This window comes from Octodon degus, unplaced genomic scaffold (genome assembly GCF_000260255.1).
Source record: "Octodon degus isolate 3935 unplaced genomic scaffold, OctDeg1.0 scaffold00042, whole genome shotgun sequence".
Taxonomy (NCBI): domain Eukaryota; kingdom Metazoa; phylum Chordata; class Mammalia; order Rodentia; family Octodontidae; genus Octodon; species Octodon degus.
Genome location: NW_004524618.1, coordinates 3,709,236 through 3,717,679, shown reverse-complemented (window position 1 = coordinate 3,717,679; position 8,444 = coordinate 3,709,236). Strand labels below are relative to the sequence as shown.

The following is an 8,444-nucleotide window of genomic DNA, read 5'->3' as shown; positions in this document are numbered from 1 at the left end:
GAGGGCAGAGTGCCAGCAGCCTGGCTGTCCCTTTAAGGTCCTCCCTCTCCACACTGTCACCAGGGGATTATTTCTAGCATGGACTTTGCAGGATACGGCGCCCCCTCGGTGAAAGGGGAGCGGCTGAGGAGGCTCGTCCTTCACATTTGTTTGTTTATTTTTTATTCATCATTGTTCTTTGACAAAACTAACTTATAAATGTTAAATAATTAGGAACTGGTGTCATATCATTTAGTAAGGCATACACTAGAAATAACACACGGTAGTTTTAAACTAACTAAACATATGGCCTCTAGGTGATGTACCCTATTAGTATCCTATTATCTTAATGCCTAATTTCTTCAAGACAAAAAATAAAGCCAGTTTTTATATTTATATTTTTAAAATTTTTAAAAATCTTTTTTTTTCCATTTTATGTATTTGGTAGAGGATCTCACTATGCAGCTTGGACTCCTAGTGATCCTCCTGTTTTCAGCCTCCCTCAGTGCTAGGGTTACAGGTGTGTGCCAGTTTCAGGGAGGCATGGTGCGCTGGGGGTTGCAGGGCTGACACACCATGCAGTACTGGGAATCGAGCCTGGGGCCTTGTGCTTGCCAGGCAGGTGCTCAGACCACCGTGCTATCTCCCCAGCACACCCTCCACTTTTTTTAAAGCCAGTTTTTAAAGCTTGACATTTGTAATACGTCAGGGAGGAACACAGGACAAAATGGGGTCTGGGAAGAGTCCAGCTCGAGAGGTAGGACGTTGCTGCCACTGTTTCCTTATGCTCTGCTGGAGGGCGAGCTCTGACAGGCGGGCTTCTGGCAAGTAACTCGACAGGAAAGGGAGATCCCCGTGCTCAGTGGTGGGCGCGGAAGAGTCTCAGCAGCACCCTGGGCCCTGCACTCCCTCACCCAGACAGCAGCCTCTAGCGTCCTTGCCTGCTTTGGCTCTCGCTGCTGTTGTCCACTTTGGTTCCTTTGCACATCGTTGGAACCAGGCCCTTCTGACAACCGTAGCTGTAGCGCCTGGTCGGCCCCCGCCTCACCGCTCTGAGTTCCGCTACGCTCTGCCCTCCCACGCGAACCCTCTCTTGGCACAGTCCCATTGCTGCATTTTCCAACACTGGACAATTCCCATCACCTTTGGTGTTGGGAGTGGCTGAAGCTGGAAGTTGGTCATATGTGAGAGGGCAGACAGGGCCACAGTGCCCAAAGCAATCAAGCCACCTTGAGAGTCATGAGAAAAGCATCCCGCCTGGACAATTTCAGTCACTAGTTGCTAGGCAACCTTTTGTCTTATGATACTAACCTTGCAAGACTACAAATAATGCCCCTGCTGTTGTTGTTCGGTCCTCTCGGCTCTTACCCCTTCTTCATTTTCTAAATTCCCTCATCATTCACTCCCAGGAACCCCCAAGAAAGTAACAAGTCCCATACTTTGGAGTTGCACAGACCTTCTTCACACTGGCATTTCTGATTCCCCCTTAGTTGGATTGGCTCGGCCTCCCCTTCCAACCTCGCCTGTCCACTCCTTGCCCATGCTGTGTGCCACCACTCTCCACCTAAGCTCTTCTCTTTCCTATGCCCGTGCTGCCCTTGGCTGCCCAATACACCATCCCATAAGCCGACGCTCCAGTGATGCCCACAGTAGGAAGTAGCTCTCCATGGTTCTCAGTTCTCTTATGGTTTGTCTTGTCTCCTGTGTTTATTTTTGTGTGTAGTGAATATACCTGTGCCCGTGTTGTTAACCTCTGGGACGCAGGCCGTGCATCCAAGCCTCAGCTGCACATTACTGACAGCTATGCCCAATACCTTACTCTAGGAGACACCCAGTAGGTAGTGACTCACTCATCCAACAATTACCTACGAGTTTTGAGTAAATCAGTGAATGAATAGATGTAAGGTTAGAAGACAAGATAGGAAATCAGGTGCTGTCTTAACAAAGATGGCAAAGAACACAAATAGGGACAACCAAGAAGCACGGCAGAGGTTGAAGTAGATGGGGACCCAGGCCACCCATGGGAAGACTAGGAGTGGGTTCTATTTCTCCGCTGTATCCTTTCAAAAGCCAAGCTGTTGCATGAACTGTGACATATGTCATTGACACAACTCTTTGTAGAAAAATCTTAATATCCAAGAGCGTGCACTGGCCAAAGAAAGCTGGCAGGAGTAAAGGCTTCTAGTCTCAGAACAGTGGTAACAAACCATGACACATTATTATTGTATTATTTTTAAATTTTGATAGGTAGGAATTAGTATTCAAAAAATTCTGTGGATTCACTGTCTGATAAATGACAGTGAATTACCTGTTACCTCACAAAATATAAAATTACTTTCTCCCACCTCCCTCTCAGTGAACTTTATTTCTTACTTTCCAGGAATGGAGGCAAATGTCAGTGAGATAGTAAGTAGTCAATCACTTGATGAAACCACGCCCCCAGGTCCCCAAGAACTGGATGTGCCTGCACTTTTCAGAAACATGCCTGCCGCCACGGCAGAGTCTAACTATACTCAGATGGCTCAGCAAGGGAAGTCAGTCATGCGGTACCCACCGGGCCATATGTGGACAGATATCCTTTTCCCTGGTCTACTTAAGCACCAGTAGATAGTCTTACAAGTCTGAGTGTCTTTCTGGTTGCCCCTTTTTTTTTTTTTTTTTTTTTGCGCCAAATGCCTTCAAGGCATGACTGGCTGTATTGTGTTGTGGGGATCGAACCCAAGCAACCTGCGCCTGACTGTGTTGTTGAAGCAGCCACCTAAAGAACTGAGCTACCGGGCAGGCCCCTCTGGTTGCCCTTTAAGGAGATTTTAGTTCTAGTCAATCAACAGTTGATCAATGATACTCACGCGGCTCCAGATACTGACAGGAGGCAAGAAGCGCCCTGCCAGCGCCTCGGTCGTGTGGGCTCTCTCTCGGCTTCTTCAGTTTAGCAAGAACTTCATGGTTTTCTAGATACATTAAAACATTTAAAAGATAACTCCCTTAATGCCGGGCATGTGGTAGGAATCTAACATATGGTTATTGAATAAATATAGGGTATTTTTTTTAATCACTCCATGTGTCAGATTAAGTCTCACGTTTTGCCGAGTCTAATAGACCAAGAACCTTGAGGAATTAGGGTGTTGGAATTCTTCTCACCTTCTTCTCCCCGACAGTGCCTGGGTCCAGGCTCTGTGAACAGGACTCACGCATGCAGGAACGGGCTGCTACGGCACCCCCAGCTAATCAACAGCACCCCCAGCTAATTAACTTTTAAATCTAGCCATCGAAAGTGTGACTCTCCCTGAATGCGGAGAACAGCAGTATTATTGGAACTCAAGGAGAGAGAAAAAAATTCCCATGTTTATTTTGAGGGTTGCTTAGCAATGATTTTAAAGTCATAGTTATAGTTGAATAATTGTCCCTAGCAAGCAGATTCTTTTATCATAAATAAATGACACACCATGATAGTGCCGGTGACTGGGAACACCCCACTGTTCAGAGGGCTGCAGTTAGCACTTCGGTCGTCATTAGCACTTGGCCCAGTCTGTTTTGATATTGCCTACTTTCTGCCTATTCAAAGCTATGAGTAAATTTTGATAACACTTTGGGAGGGGAAGGAGGGCTTGGGAGTCAGCAGAACACTGGCAAGGCCGCTTAGCGGGGGAGGACTTTGGCCTGGTTACTCAACTCTCAGAACTTTACTTTTCTTGGCTATAAAATGAAGATAACAATGGTACACACCTCTTAGAGTTGCCGGAGGGACTATGTGACACAGTGTATGGAGAGTATGTGGCTAATGATGGGCCTTAGAGAACGGAGGTTACAGTCTCCTTCTTCCCTAGGATTAATAATCCAAACAGTGCTTATGGTGGCAACTTAACATTTGCTAGGTAGCAAACCGCTTCCCCTCTCTGGGCGGGAGACCCGGTGTGGCCCGTGCTTGCTTACCGCCCCAGCTCCCGGCCCTCCTGTGGTGCTTTGGATCTGGAACGTCCAGCAGAGTTTAATGCTGGAGGCTGGGTCACTAGTTGATGGGCTTTTGGAAAGTGACTGGCTCATGTGGCTCTAACTTTGTCAGTGGATTAATCTACTGATAGCTTCATAATTAAGGACATTTGTGGAAGCTGAGAGAAGGCTGGGACCAGTTGAAGGTAGTAGATCCAGGAGCCTTGCCCCTGGGAGTTGTATCTTCTCCCCAGTCCCTTCTTCTCTGGCTCCCTCACCCTCTGGGCCTCCTGGCAGGATGTGCTTGGAGCCATGGGGCATCTGGCAGCCCACATCTCCTGAGGGGTTTGAAGCTGTACAGTCACTTAACACAAGAAGGTCCTTTCTCTGCCTCAGTGGCCTCTCTGTCCATTATTAGGTGGCTAAATGCAAAGGAGTAATCGCCAAAGGGTTGCTTTTGGGACCTGTCACATATTCAGTGCCTCATTTTAGAAGGGAGCCCATTCCACAGTCGGTCAGCCTTTTCTGTCGTGAACCTCTCTCTCGTGCACTGGTCTGCTGACTCCTTTTCTCCAGTTGGATCTGACCTGGCAGGGAGATCGATCTTGAATATGACTTCTGCCCTCTTTGTGCCCAGTGTGCAGGTCCCTGATCCCATCCCTGTGCCTCAGTACCCCGTGAGTACACACCCCGGGCTCCAGCACCTGCAGCACCAAGCAGGGCAAGTTCAAGCTGTGGGAATCCTCCGGCTGGAAGGGAAACAACCACCAGGGCACTTCCCATGTGCAGGCCCTTTGTTCCCTTTTCCCCACTTGTCTATAAATGGTTAATCTAGGTCAGCAGGAGAGGTTTTCTGCCTCCTATAAAGTTTGATTCCTGGAGGCAGATTTTTTTTTTTAAATCCAGCAAGTGTCAGATAATTGGAAGGGTGGAGTAACGCTGTAAACCACAACACAGCTTTGTCGGGACTTGCTGGGAGCAAAAAGAAACAAGGTGGAGAGACAAGTGAACATTTTTGGAGGATCACTCAGCTTCAGCACACCTTGGCTGGGGCTGGATAAAAAAAGTTTGCTTCTGTGAACCTGCAGAAGCAAACACCAAAGGAAGAAGAGAGGGGGATCTGGTAAAAGCTGCTCCCAGTTCAGTCAAAATCGCAGGCCAGGTGAGTAGCAGGAAGACTGACCTTCCTGCCTTTTTCTGAGACTTTGATTTCGAGGCTTGAGATGTAGAAATCAAATTTTTATTCGAGAACATAAATAAGATGAAGTTCTTTGTTTTTAGAGTTCTTCTACTTAAAGTGCTGAATTGGCCATAAATGAGGGCTGTGGTGTATGTGTTTTTGCATAGGACAAGACTTTCAAAGGACTAGCTAGGGGTGGAAAAAAAAATGAAGCCAGTTATGATGTTCTGGGTCCTAGGGGCAGATTTTTCTGTATTATTCTCGCTATTGTAGAGTGACTTATAGCAAAGTAGTTTATGTAGACTCTGATAAGGACTGTGATTCTGTCTCTCTCCACCTCAGTTTCCTCTCTCACTGTCTGGCTCTCCCCGCTAGACAGCAGAGAAGGGTCTGGATAGGTGAGGAGCAGATGGGGGCCTCCTGGGAAGCCCCCCCCCCCCCGTGGGGAGCAGGCATAACATTGCTGCTGTTTGTGTTGTAAATTTGTTACTGCCCCTAATCTAAAGCAAAGTGAAATCTCTGAAGGGGTCCAATTGATCCACAAGTTTCCTAGAGCCAACCTCAGAGGGAACAAAAAAGAAAAAGAAAAAGAAAGAATATTTTTGGGCCGGGAGAAAGCTTAGTAGAATAAGCTCTTGCCTGGCAAGCTCAGGGACCTGAGTTCATATCCCAGTACTGAAAAAAAAAAAAAAAAAGAAAGAGAAAAAGAAAGAAATTTTTTTTCTTATACTTATTCTCACCTGTCAGGTCAGCCTCCCTTCCCCCCTAAAAAATCACTTTGGGATGAGAATTACTACCCATCGGCCCAGACCACAGTAACTGCAAACTAACAAATTATCACTTCACTTGTTGAAGCGAGGGCAGACCTCTGGCGCCTCGCTGCTGCTGGGAGCAGTTGCAGGGAGTATGAAAGTCGGATTTGCTATGTCCGCACAAACGGAGAGATATTTGTAAAGGCACTGGTTTGAGAAGCAGAATGGCTTCTTCTCCGCTCTGCGTGTTCCATCTGGCAGCCCGGGGGCAGCTCTACTGAGTCAGAACCGCCCAGCACCTGTGTCCCGCCGCTGGGGCCCTGGGGAGGCAGACGCCCGTTTTGCGCGTGGGCCCTGTGAAGCCTGTGCTCAAATCTGATGGGGGCTTGTTTGCCTGGGATGATTAAAGTGGGCTCCCTGGCTCCAGCTGGCATAGAAACTCCTTCAGCTGGTGAAGCTAACCAGGCTCGGAACTACCCACGCTCCTACATTAGGCCCAACCCAGAGAAGCCTGTGCCTACATGGAGCTGGTCATTGGACATCAGTAACGGCGGCAAGCTCAACCCTGGACAGCCCAGCAGGCACCCCTCCCGCACGCCTGTGAGGCTGAAAACCCAGGGGGTCGGATAAAGCAAGTGGCGAACACGCAACTTCAGCACTGCCTCCCCAGGCACGGGTTTCCCGGGGATCAAGCTGTTCCTCCCTTATATGTTACCAGGACAATGGGCAGTTTTCTCAAGTATGTTTTGTTTTTAAATTTTCAAGTGTACAGAGATTGGAGTAATAGAGGTTGTAAAATACTGAATAGCTATTATTCCTTAGCGATATAAAAACATTTGTTCCTAAAATTAGAAACCAGATGCTTAGCATCCTTACTGTCCCACTCCCCCACCCCCGCAACAAGAACCAAGTGTCTCTCATGTCAGGAGACTGAGATAAGGTCCTTGTGGCAGGGGCTGGCGCTATTTGGGGGCTAGATTTTGTCACTATCTGAATAGTTTTAGGCAGATGTGACATCATTTAAACATCAGGGAAAGGACAAAGGAGCGATTGAAATGTGCTTCCTTGCGACAAACATGACGTGGTGGGATCACTCCTACATCTTCAAGAAGACACTGGCGACCCGCTGACCCCAGCGGCCCCTGAGGAAGCACGAGCCAGCCCGCTCTCACTCTTACGTGGACGCCGAGACGTGGAAGTGTTGTTGCCAGAGACAAGACATCAGGAGCCAGAACAACCTGTAAGGCCCTGTCTCGGATGAAGAGGAAGAATAAGCCGGCGCCAGACGGGCAACAGCTCGCTGTGTATTTCATAAGGAGCTGGAAGAAGGGAGCTCACAGGCTCCAAACACTAAAGAACACTAAATGTTTCTGAGAGGCTGAGGCAAGAGGATCGTAGGTTCAGGCCCAGCCTGGGAAATTTCACAACCTCGCAAGACCCTGTGTCAGATGAAGAGGCAGTTCAGTGCAGAGGGAGGGCTCCACCCCAGTACCAAACACGCACACGATAAAGGACAAATGCGTAAGGTGACAGAAATGCTAATTACTGTGGTTTGGTTGTTACATGTACCCATGTATCAAACTATCATGCTAGAGCTCATAAGTACGAAGCATTATGTGTCTATTAAAAATAAATTTTAATCTGAGCATGACAGCACACGCCTATAATCTCAGCCCTTGGGAGGCTGAGACAGAAAGATCACCATGAGTTTGGGGTCAGCTTGGGCTGCACAGTGAGTTCAAGCATAGCATGAACTACACAGCAAGGCCCAGTCTCAAAAAGAAAAGTAAATAGTGCTGGAGAGGTAGTTTGGCTGTCTAAACCCCTGCCTGGCAACCACAAGGACCTGGGTTCAATCCTCGGTACTGCATGCAGTGCTGGTGACCAAGACCAGGTGTGGTGGTGCATGCCTGTAATCCCAGCGCTGGGGAGGTTGATACAGGAGGATCACTATAAGTACGAGACCCTGTACCAAATAAATAATTTAAAAAGTAATTAAATATATGTAAGAAAGCACTATAGGTGTAAATCAGTATAATTTTGGAATTGAGAACTTGAATTATTTGCTCATCCTAGTGCCGGTAAAGTAACCCCAATGTCCAGGAATTTAAAACCCGTGCTCTGCCACAGAGCTTCCATTGTGTGGTGCTTCTGGGAGATGAGCTCAGGTGAGGCCCACCAGGAGAGGCAGGCTCAGGCAAGCACGCAGGCAGATTTTCCTTTCCCTGACGTTACGCTTCAAAAACCCCAGCACTCCTGTGTTTTGTACCGGAGTCCTACAGGTCCCCTAAGATGATCCTGATCCCGACTTGTACCATCCCCCACTCCTTTCCATTAAATGTCTCACAGACAGACCCCTCCTACTGGGGAGTAAAGAACCTGTCACCCAGCACATCCCTGCCTCCTCGACTATGGACTGGCAGGGAGCTCCGCAGGCCTTTGCAGGCCACGGGACACGCGGCTGTTTGAATGACTTCAGAAGGAGGAAAGGGCAGCCCCCGTGAGCCTGCTGCGGCAGGCGCTGTTCGCGGGCGCCTCTCACGAGGCGCCTCCCTCTGGAGTGCTCCCAGGCCCTGAGTGGGCACCTGATTTCTCAGCAGGCT

The 8,444-nt window shown here is 48.4% G+C and overlaps 1 protein-coding gene across 3 annotated transcripts in view; it reads left to right on the top strand.

Annotated features, from left to right (window-relative positions):
* Nucleotides 1-4,882: 4,882 nt before the first annotated feature.
* Nucleotides 4,883-8,444, top strand: part of Col17a1 (collagen type XVII alpha 1 chain) — a 46,881-nt gene continuing 43,319 nt past the window's right edge. For 2 of the 3 annotated variants that reach the window (XM_023715610.1, XM_023715611.1), the window contains exon 1: nt 4,883-5,071. The gene's annotated coding sequence lies outside the window, so the exon portion shown is untranslated. The remainder of the gene's footprint in view (nt 5,072-8,444) is intronic. The other variant, XM_023715609.1, reaches the window with a different exon arrangement.